General features: G+C 34.9%; 1 long non-coding RNA gene across 2 annotated transcripts in view; it reads right to left on the bottom strand.

The window, feature by feature from the left end:
• Positions 1 to 19688: 19688 nt before the first annotated feature.
• The window catches only part of LOC130049915 (uncharacterized), a 46508-nt gene continuing 40576 nt past the window's right edge, over positions 19689 to 25620 (bottom strand). For both annotated transcript variants that reach the window (XR_008798283.1, XR_008798282.1), the window contains one exon: positions 19689 to 20976. This is a non-coding gene — a long non-coding RNA (uncharacterized LOC130049915). The remainder of the gene's footprint in view (positions 20977 to 25620) is intronic.

Genomic DNA, 25620 nt, shown 5'->3' with positions numbered 1-25620 from the left:
AGTATTGTACATCACATTCTATCTGTCTATTAATACAGTATTCTATGTCACGTTCTATCTGTCTATTGATACAGTATTCTACGTCACGTTCTATCTGTCTATTGATACACTATTGTATATTACGTTCTATCTGTGTATTCATACAGTATTCTACGTTACATTCTATTCGTCTATTGATACAGTATTCTACATAACGTTCTATCTGTCAATTGATAGAGTATTCTACGTCATGTTCTGTCTGTCATCTATTGATACAGTATTCTACATCATGTTCTATGTTTCTATTGACACAGTATTGTATATCACGTTCTATCTGTCTATTGAAATAGTATTCTACGTCACGTTCTATCTGTCTATTGATACAGTATTCTACATCAAATTCTATCTGTCTATTAATACAGTATTTTACGTCACGTTCTATTTGTCTATTGATATAGTGTTCTACATCACGTTCTATCTCTCTATTCATACAGTATTCTACGTCACGTTTTATCTGTCTATTGATACAGGAACCTACATCATTATATATCTGTCTATTGATACATTATTATACATCACATTCTATCTGTCTTTTGATACAGTATTCTACGTCCCGTTCTATCTGTCTATTGATACATTATTCTTCATCACGTTCTATCTGTCTATTGATACAACATTCTACATCACGTTCTATCTTTCTTTTGATACAGTATTCTACATCACGTTCTATCTGTCTATTGATACAGGAACCTACATCACGTTCTATTCCTCTTTTGATACAGTATTATACATCACGTTCTATCTGTCTATTGAAACATTATTCTACATCACGTTCTGTCTGTCTATTGATACATTATTCTACTTCACGTTCTATCTGTCTATTGATACAGTATTGTACATCACGATCTAGCTGTTTATAGTGTTCTACATTATGTTATAACTTTCTATTGATACAGTATTCTACTTCACGTTCTATCTGTCTATTGATACAGCATTGTACACAAAGTTCTATCTCTCTATTCACACAGTATTCTACACCGTGTTCTATCTGTCTATTGATATAGTATTCTACATCACTGTCTCTCTGTCTATTGATACAGTATTCTACATCACGTTCTATCTGTCTATTGATACAGTATTCTACATGACAGTCTATCCGTCTATTGATACAGCATTGTACACAAAGTTCTACCTCTCTATTCACACAGTATTCTACATCGTGTTCTATCTGTCTATTGATATAGTATTCTACATCACTGTCTATCTGTCTATTGATACAGTGTTCTACATCACGTTCTATCTGTCTATTGATACAGTATTCTACATGACAGTCTATCTGTCTATTGATACAGTATTGTACATCACGTTCTATCTGTCTATTGATACAGTATTCTACGTCATGTTCTATATGTCTATTGATACAGTATTCTACATCACGTTCTGATTGTCTAGTGATACAGCATTCTACATCACGTTCTGTCTGTTTATTGATACAGTATTCTACATCACGTTCTACCTGTCTATTGATACAGTATTCTACATCACATTCTATCTGTCTATTGAAACAGTATTCTACATCACGTTCTATCTGTCTATTGATACAGTATTCTACATCACGTTCTGATTGTCTAGTGATACAGCATTCTACATCACGTTCTGTCTGTCTATTGATACAGTATTGTATATCACGTTCTATATGTCTATTGATACAGTAATCTACGTCACATTCTATTTGTCTATTGATACAATATAGTACATAATGTTCTATCTGTTGATCAATACAGTATTCTACGTCACGTTCTATTTGTCTATTGATACAGTATTCTACAAAACGTTTTATCTGTCTATTGATACAGTATTCTACGTCACGTTCTGTCTGTCATCTATTGATACAGTATTCTACATCATGTTCTATGTTTCTATTGATACAGTATTGTATATCACGTTCTATCTGTCTATTGAAATAGTATTCTACGTCACGTTCTATCTGTCTATTGATACAGTACTCTACATCATAATCTATCTGTCTATTGATACAGTATTCTACATCTCATTCTATCTGTCTATTAATACAGTATTCTACGTCACGTTCTATCTGTCTATTAATATAGAATTCTACGTCACGTTCTATCTGTCTATTGATACAGTATTCTACGTCAAGTTCTATCTGTCTATTGATACATTATTCTACATCACGTTCTATCTCTTAATTGATGTAGTATTCTACGTCACATTCTGTTTGTCGAGGGATACAGTATTCTACATCACAGTCTATTTGTCTATTGATTCAGTATTCTACATCACATTCCATCTGTCTATTGATACAGTGTTCTACGTCACGTTATATCTATCTATTGATACTGTATTCTACATCACATTCTGTTTGTCGAGTGATACAGTATTCTATCTGTCTATTCTACATCACATTCTAACTGTCTATTGATACACTATTGTACATCACATTCTATCTGTCTATTAATACAGTATTCTATGTCACGTTCCATCTGTCTATTGATACAGGGAGCAACGTCACGTTCTATCTTTCGTTCGCTCAGTTTATTAATGCAGTATTCTACATCACATTCTGTTTGTCGAGTGATACAGTATTCTACATCACGTTCTGTCTGTCTATTGTACATCACGTTCTATCTCTCTATTGATACAGTATTGTACATGACATTTTATTTGTCTCTTGATCCAATATAGTACATTACGTTCTATCTGTCTGTTGATACAGTATTCTACATCACGTTATATCTGTCTATTAATACAGTATTATACGTCACGTTCTGTCTGTCTATTGATACGGTGTTCTACATCACATTCTATCTGTCTATTGATACAGTATTCTACATCACATTCCATTCGTCTATTAATACTGTATTCTACGTCACGTTCTATCGGTCTATTGATATAGTATTCTATGTCACGTTCTATCTGTCTATTGATACAGATTTCTACGTCACGTTCTATCTGTCTATTGATACAGTATTCTACGTCACGTTCTATCTACCTATTGATATAGTATTTTACATCACGTTCTATCTGTCTATTGATACAGGAACCTATGTCTAGTTCTATCTGTCTATTGAAACAGTATTGTACATCACGTTCTGTCTGTCTATTGATACAGTATTCTACGTCACGTTCTATCTGTCTATTGATACAGTATTGTACATCACGTTCTGTCTGTCTATTGATACAGTATTCTACGTCACGTTCTATCTGTCTATTGATACAGTATTGTACATCACGTTCTGTCTGTCTATTGATACATTATTCTACGTCACGTTCTATCTGTCTATTGATACAGTATTATACATCACGTTCTGTCTGTATATTGATACAGTATTCTACATCACAGTCTATCTGTCTATTGATACAGTATTGTACATCATGTTCTGTCTGTCTATTGATACAGTATTCTACGTCACGTTCTATCTGTCTATTGATACAGTATTCTACATCACGTTCTGTTTGTCTAGTGATACAGCATTCTACATCACGTTCTGTCTGTCTATTGATACGGTATTGTATATCACGTTCTATCTGTGTATTCATACAGTATTCTACATCACATTCTATCTGTCTATTAATACAGTATTTTATGTTACGTTCTATCTGTCTATTGATACAGTATTCTACGTTACGTTCTCTCTGTCATCTATTGATACAGTATTCTACATCATGTTCTATGTTTCTATTGATACAGTATTGTATATCACGTTCTATCTGTCTATTGAAATAGTATTCTACGTCACGTTCTATCTGTCTATCGATACAGTATTCTACATCACAATCTATCTGTCTATTGATACAGTATTCTACAGCACAATCTATCTGTCTATTAATATAGTATTCTACGTCACTTTCTATCTCTCTATTTATACAGTATTCTACGTCACGTTCTATCTGTCTATTGATACATTATTCTACATCATGTTCTATCTGTCTATTGATACAGTATTCTACGTCACGTTCTATCTGTCTATTGATACATTATTCTTCATCACGTTCTATCTGTCTATTGATACAGCATTCTACATCACGTTAGATCTTTCTTTTGATACAGTATTCTACATCACGTTCTATCTGTCTATTGATACAGGAACCTACATTACGTTCTATCTGTCTTTTGATACAGTATTATACATCACGTTCTATCTGTCTATTGATACAGTATTCTACATAACAGTATATCTGTCTATTAATACAGTGTTCTACGTCTCGTTCTATCTGTCTATTGAAACAGTATTGTACATCACAATCTAGCTGTCTATAGTGTTTTACATCATGTTATAACTTTCTATTGATACAGTATTCTACGTCAAGTTCTATCTGTCTATTGATACAGTATTCTACATCACGTTCTATCTGTCTATTGATATAGTATTCTACATCACGTACTATCTGTCTATTTATACAGTATTGTACACAAAGTTCTATCTCTCTATTCACACAGTATTCTACATCGCGTTCTATCTGTCTATTGATATAGTATTCTACATCACTGTCTATCTGTCTACTGATACAGTATTCTACATCACGTTCTATCTGTCAATTGATACAGTATTCTACATCACATTCCATCTGTCTATTGTTACAGTATTCTACATCACGTTCTATCTGTCTATTGATACAGTATTCTACATCACAGTCTATCTGTCTATTGTTACAGTATTGTACATCACGTTCTGTCTGTCTATTGATACAGTATTCTACGTCACGTTCTATCTGTCTATTTATACAGTATTCTATATCACATTATATCTGTCTATTAATACAGTATTCTACATCACGTTCTATCTGTCTATTAATACAGTATTCTACATCACGTTCTATCTGTCTATTGATACAGTATTCTACGTCACGTTCTATCTGTCTATTGATACATTATTCTTCATCACGTTCTATCTGTTTATTGATACAGCATTCTACATCACATTCTATCTTTCTTTTGATAGAGTATTCTATATCACGTTCTATCTGTCTATTGATAGAGGAACCTACATCACGTTCTATCTGTCTATTGATACAGTATTCTACATCATGTTCTATCTGTCTATTGATACAGTATTCTACGTCACGTTCTGTCTGTCATCTGTTGATACAGTATTCTATGTCACGTTCTATCTGTCTATTGATACATTATTCTTCATCACGTTCTTTCTGTCTATTGATAGAGTATTCTACATCACGTTCTCTCTGTCTATTGATAAAGCATTCTACATCACGTTCTATCTGTCTATTGATACATTGTTCTTCATCACGTTCTATCTGTTTATTGATACAGCATTCTACATCACATTCTATCTTTCTTTTGATAGAGTATTCTATATCACGTTCTATCTGTCTATTGATAGAGGAACCTACATCACGTTCTATCTGTCTATTGATACAGTATTGTACATCATGTTCTATCTGTCTATTGATACAGTATTCTATGTCATGTTCTATCTGTCTATTGATACAGTATTCACGTTCTATCTGTCTATTGATACAGGGACCTACGTCACGTTCTATCTTTCTTTTGATACAGTATTTTACATCACGTTCTATCTGTCTATTGATACAGTATACTACATCACATTATATCTGTCTATTGAAACAGTATTCTACATCACGTTTTATATGTTTATTGATACAGTATTCTACATCACTCTCACGATACAGACACTCTGTACAGCAAACCCACTATACACAAAATCTGTACCTCACTCTTACAATACACACAACCAGTACATCACTTGCACTATACATACATTCTGTTAATCACACTCACAATACACACACTCCGTACATCACTCTGATGATACACACACTCCGTACATCACTCTGACGATACACACACTGAACATCAAACTCACTATATATACACCCGTTACATTCCTCCCACTATACACACCCTGCACATCACACTCACTATACACACACTCTGTTCATCACACTTAGAATATACATATTCTGTACATCCCTCTCACTATACAAATCACACTTATTATACACACACTCTGTACATCACATTCACATGCTCTGTACATTCTTCTCATTATACACATACTCTGTACATCACACTAACCATACACACTGTCTGTACATCACATTCACTATACACACACTTTGTACATCACACTCACTATACATATACTCTGTACATCCTTCTCACTATAAACACACTATGTACATACCTCTCACTATACACACACTCTGTACATCAAACCCACTATACACAAAATCTGTACCTCACCCTTACAATACACACAAACAGTACACCACTTGCACTATACATACATTAAATTCTGTTAATCACACTCACAATACACACACTCTGTACATCACTCTCACTATACACACACTCTGTACATCACTCTCACTATATACACACTGTATATCACTCTCACTATACACACACTCTGTACATCACTCTCACTATATACATACACTCTGTACATCACTCTCACTATACACACACTTTGCATATCACTCTCACTATACACCCACTCTGTAGATCACTCTCACTATACACACTACACTGTACACCACACTCACTATACACATTGTATATATCACACTTACAATATACATGCTCTGTACATCACTTTCACTATACACACACTCTGTACATCAAACTCACTATTAACACACCCTGTACATTCCGCCTACTATACACACCCTACACATTTCATTCATTATAAACACACTCTGTTCATTACACTTGCAATATACATATTCTGTACATCCCTCTCATTATACAAATCACATTTATTATACACACACTCTGTACATCACATTCACATGCTCTGTACATTCCTCTCACTATACCCACACTGGGCATATTACACCAACTATGCAAACAGTTTGCACACCACTCTCACTATACACACACTCTCTGTACATTAAAATCATTATACACACTCTCTGTACATCCTTTTCACTATACACACACTCTGTACATCCCTCACACTATACACACACTCTGTACATCATACTTACTATACAGACACTAAACATCAAACTCACTATACACAAACTCTGTACATCACAATCACTATACACACACTCCCTACATCACTCTCACAATACTTACTTCCTGTACATCAAACTCACTATACACACTCCATACATCACAATCTGCATTTCACACTTATTTTATACACACACTTTGCACATCACTATGAATATACACACACTCTGTAAACAACATCCATTATATACTCATTATATACATCACACTCATTATACACAAACCCTGCACACCACATTCACTATACACACACTCAATAGATCACTCTCACTATACACACACTAAACATCAAAATCAATATACACACACTCTGTACATCACTCTCACTATAAACACACTCTGCACATCAAACTCATTATACCCACACTCTGTACATCACTCACAATAAACATACTCTATGCATCACTCTCACAATACACACACTCTGTACTTCACTCTTACTATAAACACACTCTGTACATCACTCTCACTATACATACACTCTGTACTTCACTCTCACTATACACACACTCTGTACATTGTTCAAAATAAATACACTTTGTACATCACTCTCGCTATACACACACTCCATAAATCAAAGTGACAATACACACACTCTGTTCATTACACTTACAATATACATACTCTGTACATCCTTCTCACTATGCAAATCACTCTCACTATACACACACTCTGTACATCACATTCACATGCTCTGTGCTTCACTCTCACTATACACACTCTCCACATCAAACACACTATACACACACTCTGCACATCAAACTTATTATACACATTCTATACATCACACGTACAATATACATGCTCTGTAAATCACTCTCACTATACATACACTCCATAAATCAAACTCACTATTAACACACTCTGTACATCACTCTTACTATACACACACTCTGTACATCAAACTCACTATACAAACTCTCAGTATATCACACTCACTATACACATTCTATATATCACACGTGCAATATACATGCTCTGTACATCACTCTCGCTATACACACACTCCATAAATCAAACTCATTCATAACACACCCTGTACTCCCTACATCACTCTCACAATATACACTCTCTGTACATCAAACTCACTATACACACTCCATACATCACAATCTGCACATCACACCCACTATACACAAACTCTGTACATCACTCACACTTTACACACACTCCCTACATCATTCTCACAATACACACTCTCTGTACATCAAACTCACTATATAAAATCCATACCTCACTCTCACTATAGACACACTTTGTACATCATTCTCACAATACACACACATTGCACATCAAACTTACTATACATACAATCAGTACATCACACTCACTATACACATTATATATATCACACTTACTATATACATGCTCTGTACATCACTCTCACTATACACACACTCTGTACATGAAACTCACTATACACACACTCAGTACTCATTCACAATAAACACACTCTGTACATTACTCTCACTATACATACACTAAACATCAAACTCACTATATACACACACCCTGTACATCACTCTCCTTATATACAATCTGTAGATCACACTCACTATACACACACTTTGTACACCACTCTCAGTATACACACACTTTATACATCACTTTCACTATACACACACTCTGTACATCACTTCCACTTATAATACACACTCTCTGCATCGCGTGATCCACAGTGCATCAATCTCACTACACACACACACTGTACATCACTCTCACTACACACACACTCTGTACATCACTCTCACTACACACACACTCTGTACATCACTCTCACTATATACACACTCTGTATATCACTCTCACAATACACACACTCTGCACATCAAACTCACTATACATACACTTACAATATGCATGCTCTGTACATCACTTTCACTATACGCACTCTGTACATCAAACTCACTATTAACACATCCTGTACATCACTATCACAATACACACACTCCGTACATCAAACTCACTATACACACACCCTGTACATTCCTCCCACTATACACAATTGACCCTACATATTACATTCATTCAACACACTCTGTTCATTTCACTTACAATATACATATTCTGTACATCACCCTTTCTCACTAGAGGGAGTCATTTGATGTTACCGGTCGATCAGCTATGAACGGAAACAAATATGAACTAACTGGATACGTTTTATGGAAGGTTACATGTCTAGTCCAAATGTACACAGATAAAAATCATCATGGTCTACGAAGTTTTGAAATACGTATGTTTATGTAAATTAACCCTCTGAATCGATACTTACGTTACTGTCGCCAAGTCGATGTAACCGAAGTTAGACCTAAAGTTTTACCTAATAATTGCATTTCTGGTTATATATACCATATTAAATTAAAAACATATGTCATTGCATCTTTAGCAAAACGTTCTTTTTAAATGAAACTGCATCATCCATAACGTGCACCTCCAGTGAATATGTTTGTCGCCAATGTTAAAATACATACGTTATCACTTGTTAAAACTTGCCACAATGCTGCTAAACAGACTTTTTAAGTGTAATAAAGTTCAAAATCCATCCATTATAATCATACTCAAGTAATGACTATACAACTATTCTAAATTCTGAGTGATTCTATAGTTATCATGAACAAATCACAGAATTGGATAGTTTGATTTTCTTTGATACTAACGTTACCTATATATTTTAACAAGCGAATAGCTGCTAACAACATCTGTTGAGCCAATATTTGATTCCTGTTGTATATTGAATTACTATAAAAATGAAACTGAACGGTAAAGAGTAGTTATTTTCAAACGTTCAGTGAAAAATTGCTGTTATCTTACATACGTTACCAATACTTACGTTACCATAATTACAAAATTGCGGCTATAACCATATAACCAAATGCAGTTTGGTATTGTATCACGTGACGTATATTGAAATACTGACAGCTATTTGCAAAAAAGTTTATTTGCCACGAGAATTTAATTTGTAAGAGGTTGTATGCTGCATAGTAATACTTGTCTGACTTTGTTGTGAGGTAAGCTATAAAAATCCATTTCACACAGGTTGTTTACCAATAACTTGAAGTGAAAACCGTAAATTTAAAATTGAAATTTAAAGATATATATATTAAGTTTGCCGATAATTGTTTATAGCGTAGATAATGTCCGATACCTACGTTACTGATGGTATAAACGTATGTATCAAGATTTGGTGTCGTATTTGTAATTGCTATCTCTCTACCACAGTTGTATTTCAGATTTCAATAATTCAATGCTCTATCCTTGCACATGTAGAATTGAAAAAAAACACACCATGAAATATCTATTAATTCTATGAAACAATCCGACTATTTTTAATGTTCATAGAGCAGGTCTCAACATGTTGTGGTAACCTTTTGGAATGGTATTAATGTGTCAAATTTGAGTGATTTTACTTCATATTAAGAAAAAATTACTTGCTGCTTTAAAAATATGAGATATCAATGAAACGTTAGTTTCATAGTAAATATTTGTTTTCATTGTTTATACTGAACACATGAAGTTATACTACTGGATACAGTGGTAACGTAGGTATCGATATTTACGTTACGTTTAATTTTTCATTTTATACCATCTTCATCCACTGTTACCATCTTGAAAGAACTGTCGTGGTTTAAAACTCGTATATGAAGACAGAAAAACAATAGAAAATAGATTTTCTTTGTTAAAGACGTGTCAATAATTTTGATACATACGTTACCATGAACATACATATCGTTTTCTGTGTTTTCAATATAATTTGTTGATTATTTCCATGTTTGTAGTTAGCCGTTTAAATGTTAAGTTGTTTCGTGAATGCCCGTTATAAAAAGACCACTTTGTTTATATAAACAGACCACTGTATTTTAATGCAAATGGTTTGCAGAGTACATACGTTACGTGATGCAGAAAGCATTCTTGTTTTCATATGCTATTTATTTTTATTGTTTATAGTTGCTTTCCAATAATTTGTTGGATATTTTTTCTCACAATAAATTGAATTGTAACTTGTTTCAAACCAAATATTGTCTATATTCTTTGTGCACTATTTTAGTACAAGGATGCATATTTACGTTACTGCATATTGGGAGTAGAATATTTGGTAACTATGTAGTTAATTATGTCCAATTTTGAATGATTTGATGGGAAATATCAATTATAAATCATGATGTATCCCTTAATAAGCTAGATTTAGGCGGATCATTGTTTTATTGAAGAATAACATGAAAGGTTTTAATAGAAAAATTAAAACCATATTGTAAACAAGCAAAAAAAATGTGTATGTATTCATTTTCACAACCATGTAACTTATATATATGATTTGCCCAGGTTCCTGTTAAACATACAATGTCCGTCTTTTGAAACATTGCCTTTGATAACAATTTCCCGCTATGCAGAAATATTATTGAAGCATAGAAGAACAGTCACGTAGATATCATGTGCATAAAACTATAGCAAGGCTACTACCTATGTTTCACCGTGAATATCTCTAAAAGTCTTTTAATGGTGTTGTTCATTTTTCAAATTTTGTTCTGTGATATGTTGGCCTTCACATATTTCACCAGAGTATATTATTTTACGGATGTTTATTTTTTGGCAATTCGTATTTACCAATTCACTCCCTTTAGTGAGAAAGGGTAACATCCCTCTCACTATACAAATCACATTTATTATACACACACTCTGTACATCACAATCACAATATATACACACACTCTGTACATCACTCTCACATTATACTCACTTTCTGTACATCAAACTCACTATACACACTCTATACATCACAATCTGCACATCACACTTACTTTATACACCCACTTTGCACATCACTGTGAATATACACACACTCTGTACAGAACATCCATTATATACTCATTATAGACATCACGCTCATTAAACACAAACCCTACACATCACATTCATTATACACACACTCAGTAGATCACTCTCACTATACACATACTAAACATCAAAATCAATATACACACACTCTGTACATCACTCTCACTATAAACACACTCTGCACATCAAACTCACTATACACACACTCTGTACATCACTCACAATAAACACACTCTGTACATCACTCTCACTATAAACACACTCTGTACATCACTCTCACTATACACACACTCCGCATCAAACTCACTATACATACACTCAGTACATCACACTCACTATACACATTCTATACATCACGTCACATTCTATACATTGTGGCGTCTGTGGCCGAGTGGTTAGGCCGTCAGACTCTCGACCGAAAGGTCGTGGGTTCGAGTCCTGGCCGCGGCAGGTCTGACATTGTGTCCTTGGGAAATGCACTTTACATGAATTTCCTCACTCCACCCAAGTGTAAACGGGGTACCTGGCTATAGACAGTGAAAGATATTGTTAGAATGTTAGCGCTCTAGCGCTTGTAATTGCAGCTTGCACTGTATGATTCCTAGGAAGCTGAGACAGTTCTAGATTGATATAAGGTCTGCCGGGGTAATAATGTACATTGATTATTGTAAAGCGCTTTGAGCAGCATACCCTGGAAAAGGCGCTATATAAAACCAATCATTATTATTAATCATTATTATTATTATCACACGTACAATATACATGCTCTGTACATCACTCTCGCTATACACACACTCCATATATCAAACTCACTATTAACACACCATGTACATCACTATCACGATACACACACACCGTACATCAAACTCACTATACACACACCCTGTACATTCCTCCCACTATACACACCCTACACATTATATTCATTATACACACACTCTGTTCATTACACTTACAATATACATATTCTGTACATCCCTCTCACTATACAAATCACACTTATTATACACACACTCTGTACATCACATTCACATGCTCTGTACATTCCTCTCACTATACACACACTCTGTACATCACATACACATGCTCTGTACATTCCTCTCACTATACACACACTCTGTACATCACATACACATGCTCTGTACATTCCTCTCACTATACACACACTCTGTACATCACATACACATGCTCTGTACATTCCTCTCACTATACACACACTCTGTACATCACATACACATGCTCTGTACATTCCTCTCACTATACACACACTCTGTACATCACATACACATGCTCTGTACATTCCTCTCACTATACACACACTCTGTACATCACATTCACATGCTCTGTACATTCCTCTCACTATACACACACTCTGTACATCACATACACATGCTCTGTACATTCCTCTCACTATACACACACTCTGTACATCACATACACATGCTCTGTACATTCCTCTCACTATACACACACTCTGTACATCACATACACATGCTCTGTACATCACTCTCACTATACACACACTTCCTACATCACTCTCATAATTAATACACTAACTCTGTACATGAAACTCAATATACACACTCCATACATCACAATCTGCACATCACATTTACTTTATACACACACTTTACACAGCACTGTGAATATACAAACACTTTGTACACAACATCCATTCTATACATTACACTCATTATACACACACTCTGCACATCACATTCACTATACACAAATTCAGTACATCACTCTCACTATACACACACTCTGCAAATCAAACTCATTATACCCACACTCTGTACATCACTCACAATAAACACACTCTGTACATCACTCTCACAATACACACACTCTTTACATCAAACTCACTATACACACACTCTGTACATCACTCACAATAAACATACTTTGTACATCACTCTCGCTATACACACACTCCATAAATCAAAGTGACAATACACACACTCTGTTCATTATACACTTACAATATACATACTCTGTACATCCCTCTCACTATGCAAACCACACTTATTATACACACACTCTGCACATCACATTCACATGCTCTGTACATTCTTCTCACTATATACACACACTCTGTACTTCACTTTCACTATACACAAACTCTGTACTTCACTCTCACTATACACACACTCTGTACTTCACTCTCACTATAAACACACTCTGTACATCACTCTCACTATACACACAATCTGTACTTCACTCTCACTATACACACACTCTGTACATCACTCTAACAATACACACACTCCGCATCAAACTCACTATACATACACTCAGTACATCACACTCACTGTACACATTCTACATGTATACATCACGTCACATTCTATACATTGTGGCGTCTGTGGCCGAGTGGTTAGGCCATCAGACTCTCAACCGAAAGGTCGTGGGTTCGAGTCCTGGCCGCGGCAGGTCTGACATTGTGTCCTTGGGAAATGCACTTTACATGAATTTCCTCACTCCACCCAAGTGTAAACGGGGTACCTGGCTATAGACAGTGAAAGATATTGTTAGAATGTTAGCGCTCTAGCGCTTGTAATTGCAGCTTGCACTGTATGATTCCTAGGAGGCTGAGACAGTTCTAGATTGATATAAGGTCTGCCGTGGTAATAATGTACATTGATTATTGTAAAGCGCTTTGAGCAGCATACCCTGGATAAGACGCTATATAAAACCAATCATTATTATTAATCATTATTATTATTATCACACGTACAATATACATGCTCTGTACATCACTCTCGCTATACACACACTCCGTACATCAAACTCACTATTAACACACCCTGTACATCACTATCACGATACACACACACCGTACATCAAACTCACTATACACACACCCTGTACATTCCTCCCACTATACACACCTTACACATTATATTCATTATACACACACTCTGTTCATTACACTTACAATATACATATTCTGTATATCCCTCTCACTATACAAATCACACTTATTATACACACACTCTGTACATCACATTCACATGCTCTGTACATTCCTCTCACTATACACACACTCTGTACATCACATACACATGCTCTGTACATTCCTCTCACTATACACACACTCTGTACATCACATACACATGCTCTGTACATTCCTCTCACTATACACACACTCTGTACATCACATACACATGCTCTGTACATTCCTCTCACTATACACACACTCTGTACATCACATACACATGCTCTGTACATTCCTCTCACTATACACACACTCTGTACATCACATACACATGCTCTGTACATTCCTCTCACTATACACACACTCTGTACATCACATACACATGCTCTGTACATTCCTCTCACTATACACACACTCTGTACATCACATTCACATGCTCTGTACATTCCTCTCACTATACACACACTCTGTACATCACATTCACATGCTCTGTACATTCCTCTCACTATACACACACTCTGTACATCACATACACATGCTCTGTACATTCCTCTAACTATACACACACTGGGCACATCACACTAACTATACACACTTTGTACATCACTCTCACTATACACACACTTCCTACATCACTCTCATAATTAATACACAAACTCTGTACATGAAACTCAATATACACACTCCATACATCACAATCTGCATATCACATTTACTTTATACACACACTTTACACAGCACTGTGAATATACAAACACTTTGTACACGACATCCATTATATACATTACACTCATTATACACACACTCTGCACATCACATTCACTATACACAAATTCAGTACATCACTCTCACTATACACACACTCTGCAAATCAAACTCATTATACCCACAATCTGTACATCACTCACAATAAACACACTCTGTACATCACTCTCACAATACACACACTCTTTACATCAAACTCACTATACACACTCTGTACATCATTCACAATAAACACACTTTGCACATCACTCTCGCTATACACACACTCCATAAATCCAACTAACACTACACACACTCTGTTCATTATACACTTACAATATACATACTCTGTACATCCTCTTACTATGCAAATCACACTTATTATACACACATTCTGCACATCACATCCACATGCTCTGTACATTCCTCTCATTATACACACACTCTGTACTTCACTCTCACTATACACACACTCTGTACTTCACTCTCACTATACACACACTCTGTACATCACACCCACTATACACAAATTGTGTACATCACTCTCACTATACACACACTGTACATCACCCTAACTATACACACACTGTACATCCCCCTCACAATACACACACTGTATATCACTCTCACTATACACACACTCAGTACATCACTCTAACAATATACACACTCAGTACATCACACCTACTATGCACGCACTCTGTACCTCACTCTTACAATACACACACTCTGTACATCAAACTCACTATACATACACTCTATATATCACTCACACTATACATACATTCTGTTAATCATACTAACTATACACATACTCTGTACATCACTCTCAATACACACACACTCTGTACACCACTCACACTATACATCACTCTCACTATATACACACTCTGTACACCACTCTCACCATACACACACACTCTGTACATCACTCACACAATACACAGACTCTGTACATCAAACTCACTATATATACACTCAGTACATCACACTTACTATACACATTCTATACATCACACTTACAATATACATGTTCTGTACATCACTTTCACTATACGCACTCTGTACATCAAACTCACTATTAACACACCCTGTACATCACTATCACAATACACACACTCCGTACATCAAACTCACTATACACACACCCTGTACATTCCTCCCATTATACACACCCTACCCATTACACTCATTATACACACACTCTGTTCATTACACTTACAATATACATATTCTGTACATCCCTTTCACTATACAAATCACACTTATTATACACACACTCTGCACATTACATTCTCTGTACATTCCTCTCACTACACACACTCTGTACATCTCTCTCACTATACATACACTCTGTACATCTCTCTCACTATACATACACTCTATACATAACACCCATCATACACACACTTTGTACTTCACTCTTACAATTTACACACTCTGTATATCAACCTCACTATAGACACACCCTGTACATCACTCACACTATACATACACTCAGTACATCACACTCACTATACACACACTTTGTACTTCACTCTTACAATATACACACTCTGTGCATGAACCTCACTATACTAATACACACCCTGTACATCACTCGCACTACACATACATTGTTAATCACACTTACAATATACACTCTGTACATCACTCTCACTATGCATACACTCTGTACATCAGTTCCGTGGGGATCCATGTTAGAATAGATCCTTAGTACCCCTTGCTTGTCATAAGAGGCAACTAAATGGGGCAGTCCTTCGGATGAGACCGCAAAAACCGAGGTCCCTTGTCACAGCAGGTGTGGCACGATAAAGATCCCTCCCTGCTCAATGGCTATAAGCGTCGAGCATAGGCCTAAATTTTGCAGCCCTTCACCGTCAGTGGTGATGTCTCCATATGAGTGAAATATTCTCGAGACAGACGTTAAACAATATTTAATCAATCAATCTCACTATATACACACTCTGTACATCACACTCACTATACACACACTTTGTACCTCACTCTTACAATACACACACTCTGTACATCAAACTCACTATACACACACTCTGTACATCACACTCACTATACACACACTTTGTACCTCACTCTTACAATACACACACTCTGTACATCGAACTCACTATACATACACTCTGTACGTCACTCTCACTATACATACACTCTGTACATCAAACTGACTATACACACACTCTGTACATCACACTCACTATACACACACTCTGTACCTCACTCTTACAATACACACACTCTGTACATCAAACTCACTATACACACACTTTGTACATCACTCTCACTATACACGCACAGGGGGTAAAATGATAAAATTCGGAAGAATCATAGCTATGGTCACATGTATTTATTATAGCTATAAGATAATTTACACAATGCAATATATAAGTAACCTGCTACTTAAATTACATTTACATTAATAGTAATATTAATGCAACTAAAATCTAAAATGGAACCAAAATCTCATGGCTGGTCACATATTCTGTGAATATCATTCAATTCTCTTATTAACAATTAGTTCACTCTCAATGCTGTACCCATTGAAATGCAGATGTATGTGCATACCTCATATACCCTAGTACTCTGTCTTGATGTAATATTGGCATAAATGCTCATATATGTAGAGTTTCAGGCATGAAAAATTGACCAAGAGTTTCTTCCATTTTGTATTTGAGTTGAGGAATATTAATTTATTATGCTGATGCCAAATTATTAAACTACTCGAGTCCAATATATTACAAATCAGGAAATTTATCAAAAATGAGATTTTTGCTTTAAAATGACACACACGCATGCCTAATTGTGCTTTGAAAATTCTATGGTCTTATCTTGCATGGTTCCAGAGAGATGACGTCACGAGTGATATATTATGACGTAGAATTTCATTCATTTTTAACACTTGAAACTCATTGATGCACACAATTTGAAGTAAATTCTAAACAATGTCATGATATTTATGAAGAACACGTTTTGTCAATATTCTCTTTAAAGTATATGATAAGGACATTATTTTAACCAATTAAAAGTTACGATAGGAAACATCCAGATTAGAATAATGTCATCATGCATAGCAACCATTACAATTATGTAATTAGAAATTAAAACAAGAGGCCCATAGGAATTGATATTGAAATTATATTTACATCAGCTACAGGTTTTCATTTTTTCATTGAATTTTCATAATCAATGCACGTATTATTATATCCATTTTGATAATTAAACATGGGCCTATAAACATTGAATCAGCTAGATGTTGCCAATGTACAATTGAATTTATTACATACAAATGGAAACTAAAATATGGATTAACATATCATATTTAGGTAAATAAATGAATTATATATACAGTTCTGTAGATACATGTAGTTAGATAGATAATTAATCAATCAAAGGCCTACATGTATAAAAATTGATGTTGTCAATGCATAATTGAATTCATCAAATACAAACGCAAACTGAAATATAGAATATGAATACATCATAATAATACATAACCATCTTATGTAGATAAAGAAATTATTAATTTATATTATAAGTTACACTGTCAGTTTAAGACATAATACAGAGTCATCCAGGGTATGAAATGGGGCGCGAGTCCCAATATAGATTTCCATTTCACACCGTGGATGACTCTGTATTACGCCCCAAACTGACTGTAGCTGTCAGTGTACATCTACATGTATTCAGTTTCAACATACATGATTTGTTTATTTAATGTTAGTGTTCATATTTTTAATTGTGATGTTTTGATATTGTGGTAATATGATTTTCAATGAGACACACGTATATGGAATTCAATTTAGTAATTGAATGATATTTATCAAAGATGTTAATGAAATCTTAACAAATTTTCTACAGGTCTTCAGCAGGATAAATTTGTTATGGTCAGTTTCAGGACGTCGTGTGATTAGCTTTTATCCATTCAATTACCTGTAAATTTGTCTGAAGCGGGATAAATAAATATATATTCACACCTTCTAACGTTTCCTCTGGTAATGGATTGTTGTACGAGGTCTTTAACTGTTTAATTTGTACAGGCACATAGCAATGACATCTTTTGACAGCTTTTGACATATGTAATATAGAATTATATATCCTTTTTTGTATTATCTCAGTGGAAAGTCCTTATTGCATACTCATGAAGTTCCATGTATTGGCTGGTTGGCCCCATCTCACTTTTTGTTTATGATAATGAAAATGCAAGATTAAACCTTCAGTGCTTCATTTTTTTTTCCAATCAATATAACAAGAACCTTCATATACTACTAAGCCAAACATCTCTAATATTCTTATGTACACCCTATCATTACTGTAGTGCCATCATTTGAATTAACTGATATCTAAGTACTACAATTTTAAAATCACTATTACTTAATTTCATTATTTCAAAAACTTATCCCGTTTCGGGAAACCATCACTGGCACATAGCTGAATGATGCTAGATTCCCTGAATTTTGGATGTTTGGCTGAAATTAGCCTTCTTGTTCAGCAGAAAAAGAAGAAAATGTGAAAAGTTGACAAGCACAGCCAAAGAACTAATTTCCATCAGTAAAACTCAGGGAATTTAAAAAGAAATAAAAACAAGAGGCCCAAAAGCCTTATTGGTCACCTGAGTATGCCCTATCTTAATGTCAGAACCTCTAGCCCGAGAATCAGGAAATTTATGTTTAGTGTAGACCATCCTCCTCTACATCACTATGTATTTGGTTTTTCTTACAGATGTGTGCTTGTAAAGAAGATGATTTTTGAAAGCTGGTCAATTTTTGGCCCACCCACCCTTATGGCCACAGGGGTTCATGGGTCCTAAAATTTACAATTTATGTCCCCCTTGTCCCAAAAATGTTCTATATCAAATTTGAAAAGAATTGGGAGAGTAGCTATCAAGAAGAAATTAAAAATGTTCTATTGTTAACACCCGAAGGATGACTGCCAATTGCAAAAATAGGTCACGGGTGACTCACGACACCTAAAAATGTATAAAACAATGATGAGTGCTCAAAAAGCATACACAATGCATTTTTTCAAATCAGGTAGACACAATGCATTTTGAATTATAAATAACATTCACAATAAGCTGCCATTGTTTCCAATGTATTAATTTCCATATGAATTAATAAATTCAATTAAGTCATCATTTATCAATTCAAAAAATTGCATATTATCTTGTCTAAACTAGCTATGACCAGTCCTAGAAAATTGACTCTAAAAAAATCTATAACACTATTTAGGTTTTCTTTTTTGTTCTTGCTCGATTTTCCATTACTCTCAGAAGCAGAAGTGTTTTCACAATTTCTTTTCTATCCTCTTCCAAAAGGTAATTGTAACGTTTACTGTAGTAGAGAATGGGTCTCTCTTCCTCCTTTAATTTAACTGATCCACGTGATGATGTCTGAATCTTCTTCATTGTATTTTCCTTTATGAAAAACCTTGAAAATGTGACCTGTAATGAAATATGAAGTCTTCTAGAGAAACTATTCATTGCTGTATTTAAGCTCAGATGCATTGTTTCATCAATGCCATAAATATCTCTTCAGTGAATGAAACAAAAGGCCCACAGGCCTTATTGGTCTCCTGAGTACTAGTTAAAAATATCGCTAATCCCAAGGGCTATGAAATCTAGAAATCAAAGTTCTGAAAGTACTGATGGGAGTTGATTTTATGTAGGTTTGCACCAGATGCTTCTTAAATTAAAAATTATCTTTTTTTAAAAATTGAAAAGTATCCTAAAAAGTCATTAACTTATGCATAAATGTACGTTGTGTCTCTAAAACAATCAAAGTGCAATTATTTATGACTACATACAGTTGTACATACATGTATATACAATGTACACTGGTGAGTTAACACCTTGTCTGGATTGTATTTTACTATTTCAACATATATACATTTACCTTTAGAATTGCTAATTTATTTAAAATATTTTACTACATTAATATTCTAACACAAAATCATTTTTGAAAAACTCCACACATAACTTAATAATTCTTGGGTTTATGCTAATTTTAAATTTGTTTTCTACAACTCCTCTTTAAAAACAATATGGGAAAGGATTGATACGAGCGATGGCTTACACAAATAAACAATTTCTCATTGCTTAAAGTGCAAAAACTTGTACTAAAACCTTATATATTTACTTATCTTTTATCTTTAAAATTGATCCTGTGGGGATCCGAGTTAAAATAGGTCCTCACTACCCCTTGCTTGTCATAAGAGGCGATTAAATGGGGTGGTCCTTCGGTTGAGACCGTGAAAACCAAGGTGTCGTATCACAGTAGGTGTGGCACAGTAAAGATACCTCCCAACTCAGAAGCCACAAGCGACAAGCGTATAAAGCCTAAATTTTGCAGTCCTTCACCGGCAATGGTGACGTCTCCATATGAGTGAAATATTCTCGAGAGGGATGTTAAACAATGTTCAATCAATCAATCTTGAAAATTGTCGATGATCTTACTTATAATTTGAAATTAATTTCCAAGAGCTCTACGCAAATCAGCTAAGAAAATCCCCACGAAGTTACCTTCGTAAGCATCAACAATTGACACTGAAATATCTACAATTTATTCAATCTACAAAAATAGTCACATAGTCTTAATTTTGCTCATGTAAAAAGTCAAAGATAATGAACAGTGATCAATCTCATAACTCCTATATGGAATAAAAAATTAAGAGTGGGCAAACATGGAGCCCTGTATATATCAGAGGTTGGATCAGGCCCCTAGGAGGATTAAGCATCCCCTGTTGACTGGTCATACCAGCTGTGAGCCTTATATCTTGACAAGTAAACTTACAGGTGCTTGTGTATAGGACTTCAGGTCCCTTTCCCCCTCCTTGTTTTTAATGGTATTTCAGGTATATTTCTGATAAAATATCAAACTTTAGAGTGTTTTCATTTAAATGGATTATACAAATCTTGCATAGAAACCATTTTTTAAAATGTCACATCACCAATTATAATAGATGAACAAGGTAGGCAATACAGCCAGCAACATTTTGACAACAAGAGTACCGCAAACAGTACATAATACGCCCGTGAAATGCTTACATAAGGTGTTTTTCTTGTGCTATAATTTGTATAACTTTGCTTCAGGTAGTATCAGCCATCATGAGGCTGTGACAAACTTTCATATGAACAAAGGGTCTTAGCTTAAATATCGAGATTTCCTCAAAATGAACCAAGTTCAACAACCTGTAATTTTTTCAAAAATGGAAGAAAATCAAAATCCTTCCTTAGATGCACATCTTCAATACCCATACAAACACTGCACAAAAAAAGATGGTCCTCACTTGAAAACTGTGGGAGGAGTTGGGCGGACAAATTATGTACCCTCCATAGAATATTAATTTCCAAATAGACTAAGTTCAACAACCTGTAATTTTCTCAAAAATTGTAGAAAATCAAAATCCATCCCATATGCACATCTTCAGTACCTATACAAACACTCCACAAAATAAGAAGGTCCTCACTTGAAAACTGTAGGAGGAGTTGGGCAGACAAATTATGTACCCTCCAAAGAATATTAATTTCCAAATAGACTAAGTTCAACAGCCTGTAATTTTCTCAAAAATTGTAGAAAATCAAAATCCATCCCACATGCACATCTTCAATACCCATACAAACACTCCACAAAATAAGAAGGTCCTCAGTTGAAAACTGTGGGAGGAGTAGGGTGGACAAATTATGTACCCTCCATATAATAATTATTTCCAAATAAAGAGGCAAAACTCCTGGAAAAAAGGTCGAAATTGATCAAAATTGCAGTACGATCTAGAGTGACCCACAAAGAAGCTACACAGCAAGTTTCAGCATGATATGTGAAAGGGAAATGAAATTATAAAGAGAAAACCCCAAACAGATGGACGGACAGACGTACAGACATCACTGTACCATAATACGTCCCGTCTAAAGACGGGCGTATAAAAATTACACTTTGCTGAAAAACCCTACTGAAAGGGCAACAATAATGCACCTCCCAACTGAAAAGAACAGTCATTCTAAATCTACTGATGATTCTTGGATTAAATGCATTGCTATTTGGTGCACAATAATTTCTTCATGCTGTTCAATTTCATCGTTTTAACCTCACCACCTATAACGAATGGAAGGTGAGATGCTGAGATATATCTGTCTCAGCCCACTATTTTTAGAACAAGAGGCCCATGGGCCACATCGCTCACATGAGTCACCTTGGTCCATATCAGAAGATTTTCCATATCTATTTGCATGTATAACCGTAGTCCCTATTATGGCCCCAAACCTACCCCTGGAGGCCATGGTTTTTGCAAACTTGAATCTACACTATGTCAGAAAGCTTTCATGTAAATGTTAACTTCTTTGGACCAATGGTTCTTGAGAAGAAGATTTTTAAAGATTTTTCCTATATATTTGTATGTAAAACTTTGACCCCGCTATTGTGGCCCCATCCGACCCCCGGGGGGCATGATTTTAACAATTTAGAATCTGCACTATATCAGGAAGCTTTCATATAAATCTCAGCTTTTCTGCCTCAGTGGTTTTTGAGAAGAAGATTTTAAAAGATTTTCCCTATATATTTGTATGTAAAACTTTGATCCCCTATTGTGGCCCCATCCGACCCCCGGGGGCCATGATTTTAACAATTTAGAATCTGTACTATATCAGAAAGCTTTCATATAAATCTCAGCTTTTCTGGCTCAGTGGTTCTTGGGAAGAAGATTTTTAAAGGCATAGGGTCTATCTTTTATCTTAAAAATGACATCACAATATTTTGCAAGAAGAACTCCAGAAAACAAAATTGCAGTATTAATTTTGAGTTATCTATAGCTGCAGCGCTTGGAAATTGAAGTCATTTTGACGTTTTAGCCCTTTATAAAAATTTTGTCTGGAGGACAATATATTAAACTGGTACCCTGCTGATTAGTGGCTACACACAAACATAAGAGATGCGAAGTCAACAGGGTACCAGTTTAGGCAAATGAGAACAGGGAATTATTTTGTAATTACTATCATATCCAATGTGTTTGTAAACATTCTGATGAACTTTTTGTGATTTTTTAGTTATGATCTTAAATTTCGCCACCTTTTTGGAACATGCAAAATTTCACCAATATCTTAGACCCTATGCCTTTAAAGATTTTTCCTATATATTTTTATGTAAAACTTTGATCCCCTATTGTGGCCCCCATCCGACCCCCGGGGGGCCATGATTTTAACAATTTAAAATCTGCACTATATCAGGAAGCTTTCATATAAATCTCAGCTTTTCTGGCTCAGTGGTTCTTGAGAAGAAGATTTTTAAAGATTTTCCCATTATATTTGTATGTAAAACTTTGATCCCCTATTGTGGCCCCATCCGACCCCTGGGGGCCATGATTTTAACAATTTAGAATCTGCACTACCTAATAAAGCTTATCTATAAATTTCATCTTTTCTGGCCCAGTGGTTCTTGAGAAGAAGATTTTTTAATGACCCTACCCTATTTTTACCTTTTCTTGATTATCTCCCCTTGGAAGGTGGCCTAGCCCTTCATTTTAACAATTTAGAATTCCCTTTACCTAAGGATGTTTTGTGCCAACTTTGGTTGAAATTGGCCCAGTGGTTGTTGAGAAGAAGTTGAAAATGTGAAAAGTTTACAGACAGACAGACAGACGTACGGACGCCGGAATACGGGTGATCAGAAAAGCTCACTTGAGCTTTCAGCTCAGGTGAGCTAATAAAAAACCAGAGGTGAGGTATTAATTGTTGATGGCATTTGCAATTGGAAGAACACTTCTCAGATTAAATAGTTTACTGCGACAAAATATTTTCATCTATTTAATTTGTAGGAAGAATTCAATTTGTATTTTATTAAGACGCGACTTTATAGTATAACTAAACTTTAAGTAAATGATACAGCTATAAGGCTTATCATTCAACATATTACATGATGAACAGAATATCAAGAATACATGTTTTTTTATTCCCTCTTTTAAATTGAGCAATTTTGACTAAAACTTAATGGGTTCAACTTTGTGTATAAATAATGAAGATTATGTGAATCAACAAAGAAGCGCATATAGAATGTGAGTGTGGTTAATTCTACACAATGTGTGCTGTAAAATTCTAATT

The sequence above is a fragment of the Ostrea edulis genome, chromosome 8 (assembly GCF_947568905.1).
Source record: "Ostrea edulis chromosome 8, xbOstEdul1.1, whole genome shotgun sequence".
Taxonomy (NCBI): domain Eukaryota; kingdom Metazoa; phylum Mollusca; class Bivalvia; order Ostreida; family Ostreidae; genus Ostrea; species Ostrea edulis.
This window is presented reverse-complemented; position numbering and strand designations above follow the sequence as displayed.